Below are 11,365 nucleotides of genomic sequence, written 5' to 3'. Positions count from 1 at the left end.
TTTGGTATTCTCGGACATGCTCTTAGAAGTATCAAAATATTTTTGTAAAGTTGTAGTTGCAGCTGCATGCAAGTCTAAGTTTTGTACGTAACGGTCTTGATGAAATACTTTACGAAGGATTCTGCGGTGAAGTACTTCTCAAATCGACTTATGTTAGTGGCGAACCAAGCAGGGAAGACATACAAGAGGAGAAAATGTATGGTTTTGGAAATAATGTGCCAAAATAGTGTTACAGGCAAACGGGAGAAGCGGCTTGTCATTTAACCAACCGAGGTGCTGAATTCATTATCTTCATTGTCCTAGCGAAAACGTTTTAAACGTTTTAAACTTGTTCAACTATTTCAATTAATCTCTTGCATGCATTTTAGGTGAACTCAATGAACCATCAAATCCACTTGGTGGAGCATATTCGATAATCAATGTCACAATTGACAGTGGGAATATTGTTATACAGTGCCAGCCGTATTTTGACCTGAACATCTATGGAAACTGGACAACACTACGTGCTAGACCATGCTCTCGTGAGTTTTCAATGCTGACTGAAATACAATTTTCTAAGTTTTTTTACAGACACTTGAGATTGACATGCACCACTATTGAAAAGATTATCAGGTCGAGGAGCCGCCGACCTTCACCGAACCAACCTGTCACTAGTTCCAAGACCAACAAATGACAAATAGTGACTGAGAGGAATAAGCATTTGTCAGGCCTTGCCAAGTATCTGTTTTGGGGGTCTTTACAATAATGGCTATTTTGGAATTGCGAAATTTTGTTCAAATGGATTGTACCTGACCAGCCGACGGCTGCAATCTACAGGCTCCTTTTGGAGCCAGTTCACCATCTCCCAAGCATTGAGATGCCCAACTTGAGGGTATCCCAGCATACCGCATAACAAACTCAGGACAGGGTACCTGGCTTTCTAGAGAGCCATTGCCTGGTGAGCAGTTCTCTGAACGCATTGCCATTCGCGCCTATGCCGTCAGGTTGGAGGTGACCACTAACAGGATGTAATAGCCTTGAAACCAGAACAACAACGCTACTGACAATTTGGACCCGAATATCAGGCCACTGACAGCCCTAATTCCGATTTTGCAGCGGTTTCCACTTATCTACTGTTGTCGACACGCACACGGCGCGCAACGGGATTTTATGGAAGCCAGAATCGAACAAGGAGTGCGGAGAAGACACTAACGCAAGGCATGAGAATTGAAAATCGTACGTGAATATGATGAGAATGATAGCAGGGAGGATGAGAGAGAGGTTACCCAGGAGCCTGCAGTTCATGATATGGAAGCCACGTTGTCTGTGGATGTCAATCACATCTGAGACGATCTTCACTGCTTCTTTGGTCTCAGCACAGCTGTCAAAGTAGTCATGGACATACTGATGCTCAACAATGCCCTGTACTGCACACAGCTTGTCGCGATGCTCGGCAGCATTTGTGTTCTTCACGAACTGCGACGTTGTAGGTGAAAATGTGATTACCCCCATCCGGCAGACAGTCGGTTTGCTGCGGTCCTACCCACGCCACAAGAATTGTTAAGTGCAGTGATCTTGTGGCCTAATGAACACTGGGTGAAACATCTCTTGTATGTCACCACCAAATGCGAAAGCCTCCTCGCAGAAACCGAACAGTATGGCTGACATTTCCCTTGGTTTTCAATGCAGCATCGAAAACCAATCTTAGTTTTTACGGCTTCAAGGGGTTGTTGACCCCAAAGTGCGGGAGATACCAGGTGGTGTTGGAGTCGATCGCTGGCTGATGAGGAGATAGGATCCCCGCGTAGCGCTTTTCGACATACTCAGCAATCTTCTCGTTGTACTTTGCTAGCAGTGATGGGTTGCGGTCAAGCTTGCGCTCCAGGCAGCGGAGTCGATTGAACGCATTGCCATAGCCACGCGGCAGCACTTGGTTGTCCTCGCGCAACAGGAGCTCCTTCTCCCACATGGTCTCGTCAAACCGCTGAGTTGTTGCCTGCAGCAGCTCAAATGCCCGCAGCTCTTCACGGTTGTTGACTGTAGCGTGCGGCATCTTGACTCCGAAGTCGTCAGTCCTAAACGACGATTTCACGAGCTGGTGCAGTTTTTCGTCCTCCGTAGAGATATTTTACAGAACGGCGTCATCAACTTTGCCCTGACGATGAGATAACCGACCGTGCATGACTTACCGAAGCTTGGTTCGGGAGGCGATTGGCGCGTTGGGCGCGCCTTCGATGACCTCTAGTCCGACAGTCAGACTGACGTTGTCCTGGCCGATCAGGAGCTAGGGCTTGTTGTTAGCGAGTGTGTGGACCCGCACGTCTTTCAAATGCGGCAATTGCTTCAGCGCCTTTGCAGACATCACCGGCTGACACGACAAATCGACGTTGTCCACTGTTGTGGCACTCCTCAGCTGAAAGGTGTCGTCTCCTTGCAATCTAGGGATCTGCAGGTTCAAGGACATAGACTGAGGATGGTGTTGATGCTGCTTATCGGTCCATGTGAGAGACAGCGGCTTCACTGGGCCAGACGCTTGCAGGATCTTGGCTAATCGGGTGTCTACCAGTGTCACTGTAGATCCCTCATCGAAAAGTGCAGACGTCATCACTTCGTTGTGGCCATTTTTCAGTCGTACTGCTACTGTTCGGAGGATGACGCTCGCAGATGGCTTCTGCTTGCTGCAGGTCAAGTGTGATGCCATCGTGATTGAGTTAGTCTGCTTTCTATCAGCAGAGTCTCTGGGTTGTCCTTGTTGCTCATAATTTTACGGATGCAACAGAGGTTGGTGAAATGTCGTCCAGCCATCTAAGCCACATGGCTTTCTCCGTTGCCCCATGCCCATACCCGAGACACACGTAGCACCGGTTTGCAGACCGGGCCAACTTACACCGTTCGTTCTGGCTCACATCCTTGAATGATTTACAGGATGAAACTGAGTGACCGGCTTTCTCGCAGAAGGCGAATGCCCTTGGTTTGCGTTTTTGTTCGGAGATAGTCTCTATTAGTTGACCGGCTCGCAGTTTTGGCTGTTCTCCACCGCTGGTGGTTGTGTTGCCGACTCGTGCCCCTGGTCTTGCTGCAGCCGTCGCATCCTGCAGGACTCTTGCTTCTGCGGCGCACACGAAGCGTCGTGCTCAGCAGCAATCCGTTCTCACCAGCATCAATCCCTCTCTGCCAGACCTGCAGCAGCTTCTGTTCGAGGTTGCCGGCGATGGTGGCGTATCAACCTGGCTAGGTACTCCTGCCACAGCAGTATTTTCAACAAAAATGACTTTCGGGACGCATTGTGTCTGCGCTATGAGTAGTGTGCCTTCATCGTGTGTCTGTGGTCGTGACATGACGACTCATGACGCATTCACGCTCAGCGCCATAACCAGTTGCGGGACCTCTTTGCCGACACACTGACGGAGGTGGTGTGTGACGTGGAGACTGAGCCTCCACTTGCTCCATTGCAGGGTGAGGCTGTGTCAGGCAACACTGTTGCTGGCGCCCATGTGGATGTTCGGGCTCGTGGCTTCTGGTCGCGGCAGCAAAACGCCTTTTTTAATTTTCGGGTTACTCACCCAAGGCCATCTTTGCTGTCGCGATCACAGGTACTGAGCCAGTTGGCTGATCACGAGCAGCAGAAGAAGCGCCAATATGCCGAACGCATCAACAAGGTTGATCGTTCACGCCCCTTGTGTTCGCCACAAATGGCTTATGCAGTACAGAGACCACTGTCTTCTGCCCCCTTTGGCTGCACCGTCACCTACCGTATTCCCTGGTTGTCCGGCAATTGCGGTCGAGGGTATGTTTGCGCCTCGTGTGATGGCAAATTACCTGCCTTCATGGTGCCCGTCCGTCGTTCGTCAGGAAGTATGCTGGTGGCGGCGCTCATAGCTTTGTCATAGAGTGCCGGGCCCGTGCTCATCTTTTGACCTGACTGTGACCATCATAGTTCTTTCTACATGGACTGATTTTATTCCCGTAGCTATGCAGAAGACTTTACTTCAGTAACGTCTGGCGCTAGCCAGGGTCCACACAGCTTTAATTTGGTATTTGTGTGTGTGTTTGTTTGTTTGTTTGTTTGTGTCACGCCTGGCGCTATCCCGTATCTGTCCCGTATCTGTCCCGTATCTGTGACTACAAAGCCTCTACAGGATTGTACATAACAGCTGTCCACAATATTTGCGGGCTCCTGTATCTGTCCAGTACCGTACCAATATTCGTCGTATTATGCATACGACTCCCTGATGTAGAGGGGGATTTGGAAAGAAATAGGGAGACGAGGAGGAAATTAAATTAGAGTAGACGCCGATTAGGTGATAGGATGCGTCAGCATAAACATACTTTGGAAGAGAGATCCCGTCGTCTCCAAAATAAGCGTGAACGAGCGATTCATTGCCGGTCACCGGAAACGTCGAAAGAGAGATCCCGTCGACTCCAGAACGCCCGCTCAGGACAGACATCCCGTTGAGTCCAGAACGCCCGTGATCGGCAGAGTCTAAGCCGGTCCCAGGAAACGTCAGGACAGACATCCCGTCGAGTCCAGAACGCCCGCGATCGCCAGAGTCAGCGCCGGTCCCAGTAAACGTCAGGACAGACATCCCGTCGACGCGCAGAAAAACTAAATCTGCAGCCTCTTTTGCCGTCGAACAGGATACGTATTTATATAGGAGACTGTAAAGTTATGTAATGTCCAAATTTCGACGTGAGCAGCAGGTCACTGGCGTTGATTTTTCGACGTGCGAGCCAAATAACGCGAGCTGAACTTTCGCGTCGCAGACATCCCGTCGACGCGCAGAAAAACTAAATCTGCAGCCTCTTTTGCCGTCGGACAGGATACGTATTTAAGGAGACTGTAAAGTTATGTAATGTGCTCCACAGACAACCATGCATTCGGCGTCGTCATTGGCTCAACAGATCAATGTACATGTATTACTACAAAAAGGCCAGAAAATCCGATTACTGTATTAAAATCAACTAATGTTCGCTGGCGATTTAATTTCGCTGATTTTTCGGCTTGGTACCAACCGGCCAAAGTAAATCGCAGGCCAACGTTTGTCATATAGGCAAATGATGCATGATTGAGCAATGGATGCATGTGAGAGCAAAAATACCGATCGATTTCAAATTTGACGTGAAACTGCGTGTCACGTCGGAAATAACGTGCATCTTAAAGGGGAAGTTAAGGCGAAAATTAAAATTTCACCAGTTGTAGTCTTCGGGGTGCTGAGTCGAATGGTACTGGTCCGAGAAAGCTGAGACGCTCCCTTCCTACTTGAATCCTAATCGAACTCGCGCACTTCCACCGAAACTGGGTGACTGCGCCCTACTAGATGGGGATTTGTATGCAAAATGTCACTAAAAGCGCCATTTCGTTCTTATAAAAGCACGGATGACCACGATTGGCCCATATGTTGTAGTCCTTTGGACGCTGAGTCGACTGGTTTTGGTCCGAAAAGGCTGCGATGCAGCGTTCTTCCTTTATTCCCAATCGAACATGGTTGAAGAAGCGGTCACGTGCTCCTGCGTACACCAGTCACCTTGTCACCGTGCCTGCAGGGTACAACTTACTTGCCTGTTTGACCTTTTTTGGGTGCAGTCCTGTCACTCAAGTTGAACCTTGGTGTGAAAGTTGTTGCCTGCTGGCGTGGTGACCAGGTGATTTGGGCACCCAGGAGCACGTGACCACTTGTTCAACCATGTTCGATTGGGAATAAAGCAGGAACGCTGCATCGCAGTCTTTTCGGACCAAAACCAGTCGACTCAGCGTCCAAAAGACTACAACATATGGGCCAATTGCGGTCATCCTTGCTTTTATAAGAACGAAATGGCGCTTTTAGTGACATTTTGCATACAAATCCCCATCTAGTTGGGCGCAGTCACCCAGTTTCGGTGGAAGTGCGCGAGTTCGATTGGGATTCAAGTAGGAAGGAAGCGTCTCAGCTTTCTCGGACCAAGACCATTCGACTCAGCACCCCGAAGACTACACCTGGTAAAATTTTAATTTTTGCCTTAACTTAAACAAAAAAACAACAACAACAACAACTTCCCCTTTAACCTCTCTAATCGAGAGGTTTCTATTTCTCATCAGCAAAAATTTGTTGATTTACAATATAAGGAGATACAAATTAAAGGAGCAAAACGAAAGTAGATGATTATTAGAGAAATATCAATCCGCAATAAATTCTGCAAATACTTTTGCCTAACTCATCATAATTCAAACCGATTGAAACGTTTTTGCAATACAGTGATGTGGCCAATCAACGGAAAAAGACAATTCCATCAGTTCTTATAACATGTACGATGAGCTAGGCAAAAAAGCATAAAAGCATAGCGTAGGGCCCTGAGCTTCCAAGCTCTCTCGTTCCCGTAGCTATGCAGAAGACGTTACTTCAGTAACGTCTGGAGCTAGCCAGGGTCCACACAGCTTTAATTCCCGTAGCTATGCAGAAGACGTTACTTCAGTAACGTCTGGCGCTAGCCAGGGTCCACACAGCTTTAATTTGGTGTTTGTTTGTTTGTTTGTTTGTTTGTTTGTGTCACGCCTGGCGCTATCCCGTATCTGTCCCGTACCGTATTGCACAGCTGGCCATTTGCTGGCTCCCTTATCTGTCCCGTACCGTACCGTACCATCAAACACAGCTGGCTACAAACAGCTGGCCACAATATTATGTACATGTATACGACTCCCTGTGTGTTGCAACTGTGCTTGAAGGGGACGGTTGCACTTTTTGTAGCTCCATTTTATCTGAGTTTTCAGTCGTTCCTCTTACTAGTCTTGCCAAGGGGGTGGCTCTGGGTCCACCAGAGTTGCCCCTGGCGTATTTCTGAATTTGCTGGGGCGAGGGTTCCGCGACGCGGTCGCCAAGGCAGTGTCTTTTCAGTCACGACCGTTGTCGTCCTCGTCTCTCCATTCGCGGTGGTGTAGCTGACCCCCGAATAGTTTCAAACTGCGAAGCTCGGAGGAGTACAGTGGTGGCAGAGGCATGAGCTGTGAGTGGAGACGGTTGCTGGAGATGAATGGTGATGCAGCGAGAAGAGTTACGCTGCCTGACGCCGCGTGGGAAATTGTTTGAACCTGCAATTTCAGTTCGAGCGCGGTGGACTTCTAGACGATGTGTCCTCATGGCTGTTTTTCAACGCTTGGCCTATCGCTGATATCCCTGCGTGGGATGTTCTTCCAGTGGAGTCCAGGTGGGACTTCGGGTGCCCACACTCCATCACCTGGTTGATTGTTTCGGAACTGCAAAAATAATTATTGTTTCGTATTTTGTGCGCATCTCTTGTCATCTCTCTTTTCTATACGTCGCACACCAGATGTACCACTATCGCCGTCTTTCTCTTGCTTTCTCTCCCTGCTTGCTGTTTTTTGTTTCTGTTGCCACTGTCCCTCATCATACCCATGCTTGGGTGGTGGGCGGCGTGACCCGTTAGGGTAGCTGCCAATACAGTACGACTCCCTGATGTATAGAGAGACTTTCTGGAAAGAAATAGGGAGACGAGGAGGAAATGGAATTAGAATGGATGTTAGTTGCCGAATAGGTGATAGGATGCGTCAGCAAAAACATACTTTGGAAGAGAGATCCCGTCGTCTCCAAAACAGGCGTGAACGGGCGAGTCAGCGCTGGTCACAGGAAACGTCGGCAGAGTGATCCCGTCGACTCCACAGTCAGCGCCTTCCCAGGAAACATTTCCATCAGTTCCCACAACATGCACGATGAGCTAAGCAACAAAGCATAGCGTAGGGCCCTGAGCTTCCAAGCTCTCTCGTTTGGTATTTGTTTGTTTGTGTGTTTGTTTGTTTTTTGTGTCACGCCTGGCGCTATACCGTATCTGACGGCAAAAAATCATAGGAATGTTATACATTTTTCAATTCTCCTATTTTTTTCAGGCATATCCTGGGATTCGAACCCGCACTATCGCCCTACATGCATTCCCCCATACACTTCGCATTCATACCCATTCTTCCAAGTTGCTTCACGTTATGATCTTGCGTTTGAAAGCCCTATTTTAATATTGTTGGCAGCTGTATGTGGCCAGCTATATCCCTACCGTACCGTACCAGCAAAGACGGCTGGCCGCAATGCATATTCAAATAGGGCTTTCAAATGCAAGATCATAATGTGAAGCAACTTGGAAGAATTAGTATGTGTGCGAAGTGTATCGGGGGATGCATGCAGGGCGCGATAGAGCGGGTTCGAATCCCAGGTTATGTCTTAAAAAAAAGGAATTTTTCAAAGACCGGGTGATGCATGCAGGGCGCGATAGTGCGGGTTTGAATCCCAGGTTATGTCTTAAAAAAAGGAATTTTTTAAAGACCGGGGGATGCATGCAGGGCGCGATAGTGTGGGTTCAAATCCCAGGTTATGTCTTTAAAAAAAGGATTTTTTCAAAGACCGGGGGATGCATGCAGCTCGCGATAGTGCGGGTTCAAATCCCAGGTTATGTTTTTACAAAAAAGGAATTTTTAAAGAATTTATAACATCCCTATGCTTTTTTTTGTCTAGGTCATCAAGGCAAAAAAGCATAGCGTAGGGCCCTGAGCTTCCAAGCTCTCTCGTTAGGTATTTGTGTGTTTGTTTGTTTGTTTGTTTGTGTGTTTGTGTCACGCCTGGCGCTATCCCGTATCTGTCCCGTACCGTACCTTGCCATCAAACACAGCTGGCCACATACAGCTGGCCGCAATATTCAAATAGGGCTTTCAAACGCAAAATCATAACGTGAAGCAACTTGGAAGAATGGGTATGAATGCGAAGTATATGGGGGAATGCATGTACGGAGATAGTGCGGGTTCGAATCCCAGGATCTGCCTGAAAAAAAAAAATAGAATTGAAAAATTTATAACATTCCTTTTCTTTTTTTGCCGTCATCAAGGCGGTAGACGGTGTCGTATTACCGTCGACCGTACCTGTCCCGTACCTGTCCCGTATATGTCCGGTACCTATCCTGTACCGTACCGTACAATCAAAGACGGCTGGCCACAATGCATCTTCAAATAGGGCTTTCAAATACAAGATCATAATGTTAAGCAACTTGGAAGAATTAGTATGTATGCGAAGTGTATCGGGGAATGCATGCAGGGCGATAGTGTGGGTTCGAATCCCAGGTTATGTCTAAAACAAAAAGTAGAAACTTATAAGAATTTATACCATCCCTATGCCTTTTTGGTCTAGGTCATCAAGGCAAAAAAGCATAGCGTAGGGCCCTGAGCTTCCAAGCTCTCTCGTTTATTTGTTTGTTTGTTTTTTTGTGTCACGCCTGGCGCTATCCCGTATCTGAACCGTACCGTACCGTACCATCAAACACAGCTGGTCACAAACAGCTGCATCGGCGTTGGCTGCCGCAGCGAAGCGACTCTGCAGGGAGAGGTCGATCCTCAGATTCTGTCTGCGTTTGTGGTAGCTCGTCTTGTACCCTTGGTGAAATCTGCTGGTGATGCTGCTAGCCCTACTTCCAGTATACTTTCATGAAAAAAATATGAAAAAGTATAGGTGTTAGACCAATAGCTGTTGGTGAAGTACACCGCCGTTTTATTCCTAAAGCTATATATTGGGCTGCGTCTCCATCCATTGATATTGTTGCAGCTGTCGCCCCATTTCAGGTTTGTGTGGGCATGCTATCTGCGTGTGAGTCTGCGGTTCTTGATGTACAGAGGTAGTATTTGGATCCGGAACCGGAGGCCATTCTTTTCATGGATGCGTCTAAGGGCCGATTAATACTTCATCTCGCGTACGGGAAACCCATCGCGCGACCGTTGCGCGTTGGGTTTCCCGTACGCGAAATAGTTGAGCTCAGATCAACTTTTCCGCAACGAGACGCGTTCCCCGTACACGAAATGAAGTATGAATCGGCCTTATTGCGGTTAGTGCTGTTAATAAACAGGCAGCGCTTCATAACGTTCTTCTTCTGTGTCCTGGCATATCCACAATCTTGCGCAACACATACGGAGCTCCACTATCGTTGTTTCTACCAGGTGGTGACAGTATCTTGTCTCGAGAGGTTACTTGCCAGGGCGATCCTTCGGCCATGGCACTGCTTGCGCTGGCCATTAGGCCTGTGATCAAACGCCAATCCAGTGACCACCCATCTACCGGCCAGTGCTGGTACGCGGTTGACGGCGAGGCTGATGGAAGGATGCCAGCCGTGCACAAGTTCTGGTTGGCTTTGTCTGACATTGGACCGCAATATGGTTATTTCACCAATGCCTCAAAGATGACACCCCTTGGGAAGCCGGACTTGGAGCGGGCGGCCGCTGATATGTTCGATTCTACCGGTATTGCTATACGAACTGGCGAAGCGAGGTACCTGGGAGGTGCTGTTGGCCAGTCGTCGTTCATTGCGGATAATCTCGATAGACACATTGCGAGTTCGTTGCGAGAGATGAGCCTCTTGGCTGACATCTCACTTACACAGCCCCGCGCCGCATATTCCGCACTTGTGCGTGGTATGAAGAGCAAGTGGAACTATCACATCCAAAGTCATCCAGGGTTGGCTTCCTCGTACAGACCACTGGATGAATTTATAAGCAATAAATATATCCCCACGTTAAAAGGAGGCTCAAACCACCAAACTCCAAAAATGAAAAAAACATAGAAAGTTTACATGACATGTAAACTTTCTATGTTTTTTTCATTTTTCACTATGTTTTTTTCATTGTATATAAACTTGGGAATTTGTTCCTTGATTGATTGATTGATTGATTGATTGATTGATTTTTATTTCACGGATCCTCCAGAGGCAAATAGATGCCTATCTAAGGGAGTCTCCTAAGTAAGTATGGAAAATGAGAAAATATGTTCATAAGGGAGAAGAGGTAGAAGATACATTAGTACAAAAGAAGTAAATTCAGTACTTCGGGTAGTACATTGCATGCTAATCATAGTGAGAATCAGAAAAGCAGCATTGCGGACTACTATAACTGACATATACACAAACTATTGAAACTATCATAGATGTGGTTAGCCTAGACACAAAAGTCAGGAATACCCTTCAAAGAAAACATAGATTTCGAATGATACCGACGAATAGCAATACTAAATTTCACTGTTGTAGAGAGTGAACGAATGAATATCTTCATGCAGTTTATTCCAGGCAACACTCAAAGAAAAAAGGGTTGATTTACGAAAGTAGGTGCCAGCTTTAGGAAGCATTATGGATGAAGGGTGACGACTGCTTTGGGAAGAGGGTAGCTGGAAGTGAGACAACAAGGAGGGATATTGGGAGAACACATGGTGGAAATAGACAAGGCCAAGAATCTGCCGTCGCCATGCTAAAAATTCCCAAGAGGACAGAATATTGAGGTCTTCTTTGGAAGTCGACCAGTCAGGCCGACGCTTGAGTTTACTATTTAAGTATGCTCTAGCAGCAGTAGCCTGCAGTTTATCAAGGGTTGTGGACATGG

At 47.5% G+C, this 11,365-nt stretch overlaps 1 long non-coding RNA gene across 1 annotated transcript in view; it reads left to right on the top strand.

Annotated features, from left to right (window-relative positions):
- Positions 1 to 374: 374 nt before the first annotated feature.
- The window catches only part of LOC135824904 (uncharacterized), a 101,221-nt gene continuing 90,230 nt past the window's right edge, over positions 375 to 11,365 (top strand). The window contains exon 1 of the long non-coding RNA XR_010554967.1: positions 375 to 521. This is a non-coding gene — a long non-coding RNA (uncharacterized LOC135824904). The remainder of the gene's footprint in view (positions 522 to 11,365) is intronic.

The sequence above is a fragment of the Sycon ciliatum genome, chromosome 9 (assembly GCF_964019385.1).
Source record: "Sycon ciliatum chromosome 9, ocSycCili1.1, whole genome shotgun sequence".
NCBI classification, from domain to species: Eukaryota; Metazoa; Porifera; class Calcarea; order Leucosolenida; family Sycettidae; genus Sycon; species Sycon ciliatum.
The sequence above is the reverse complement of the archived record's forward strand: the minus strand, read 5'-3'. Positions and strand labels throughout refer to the sequence as shown.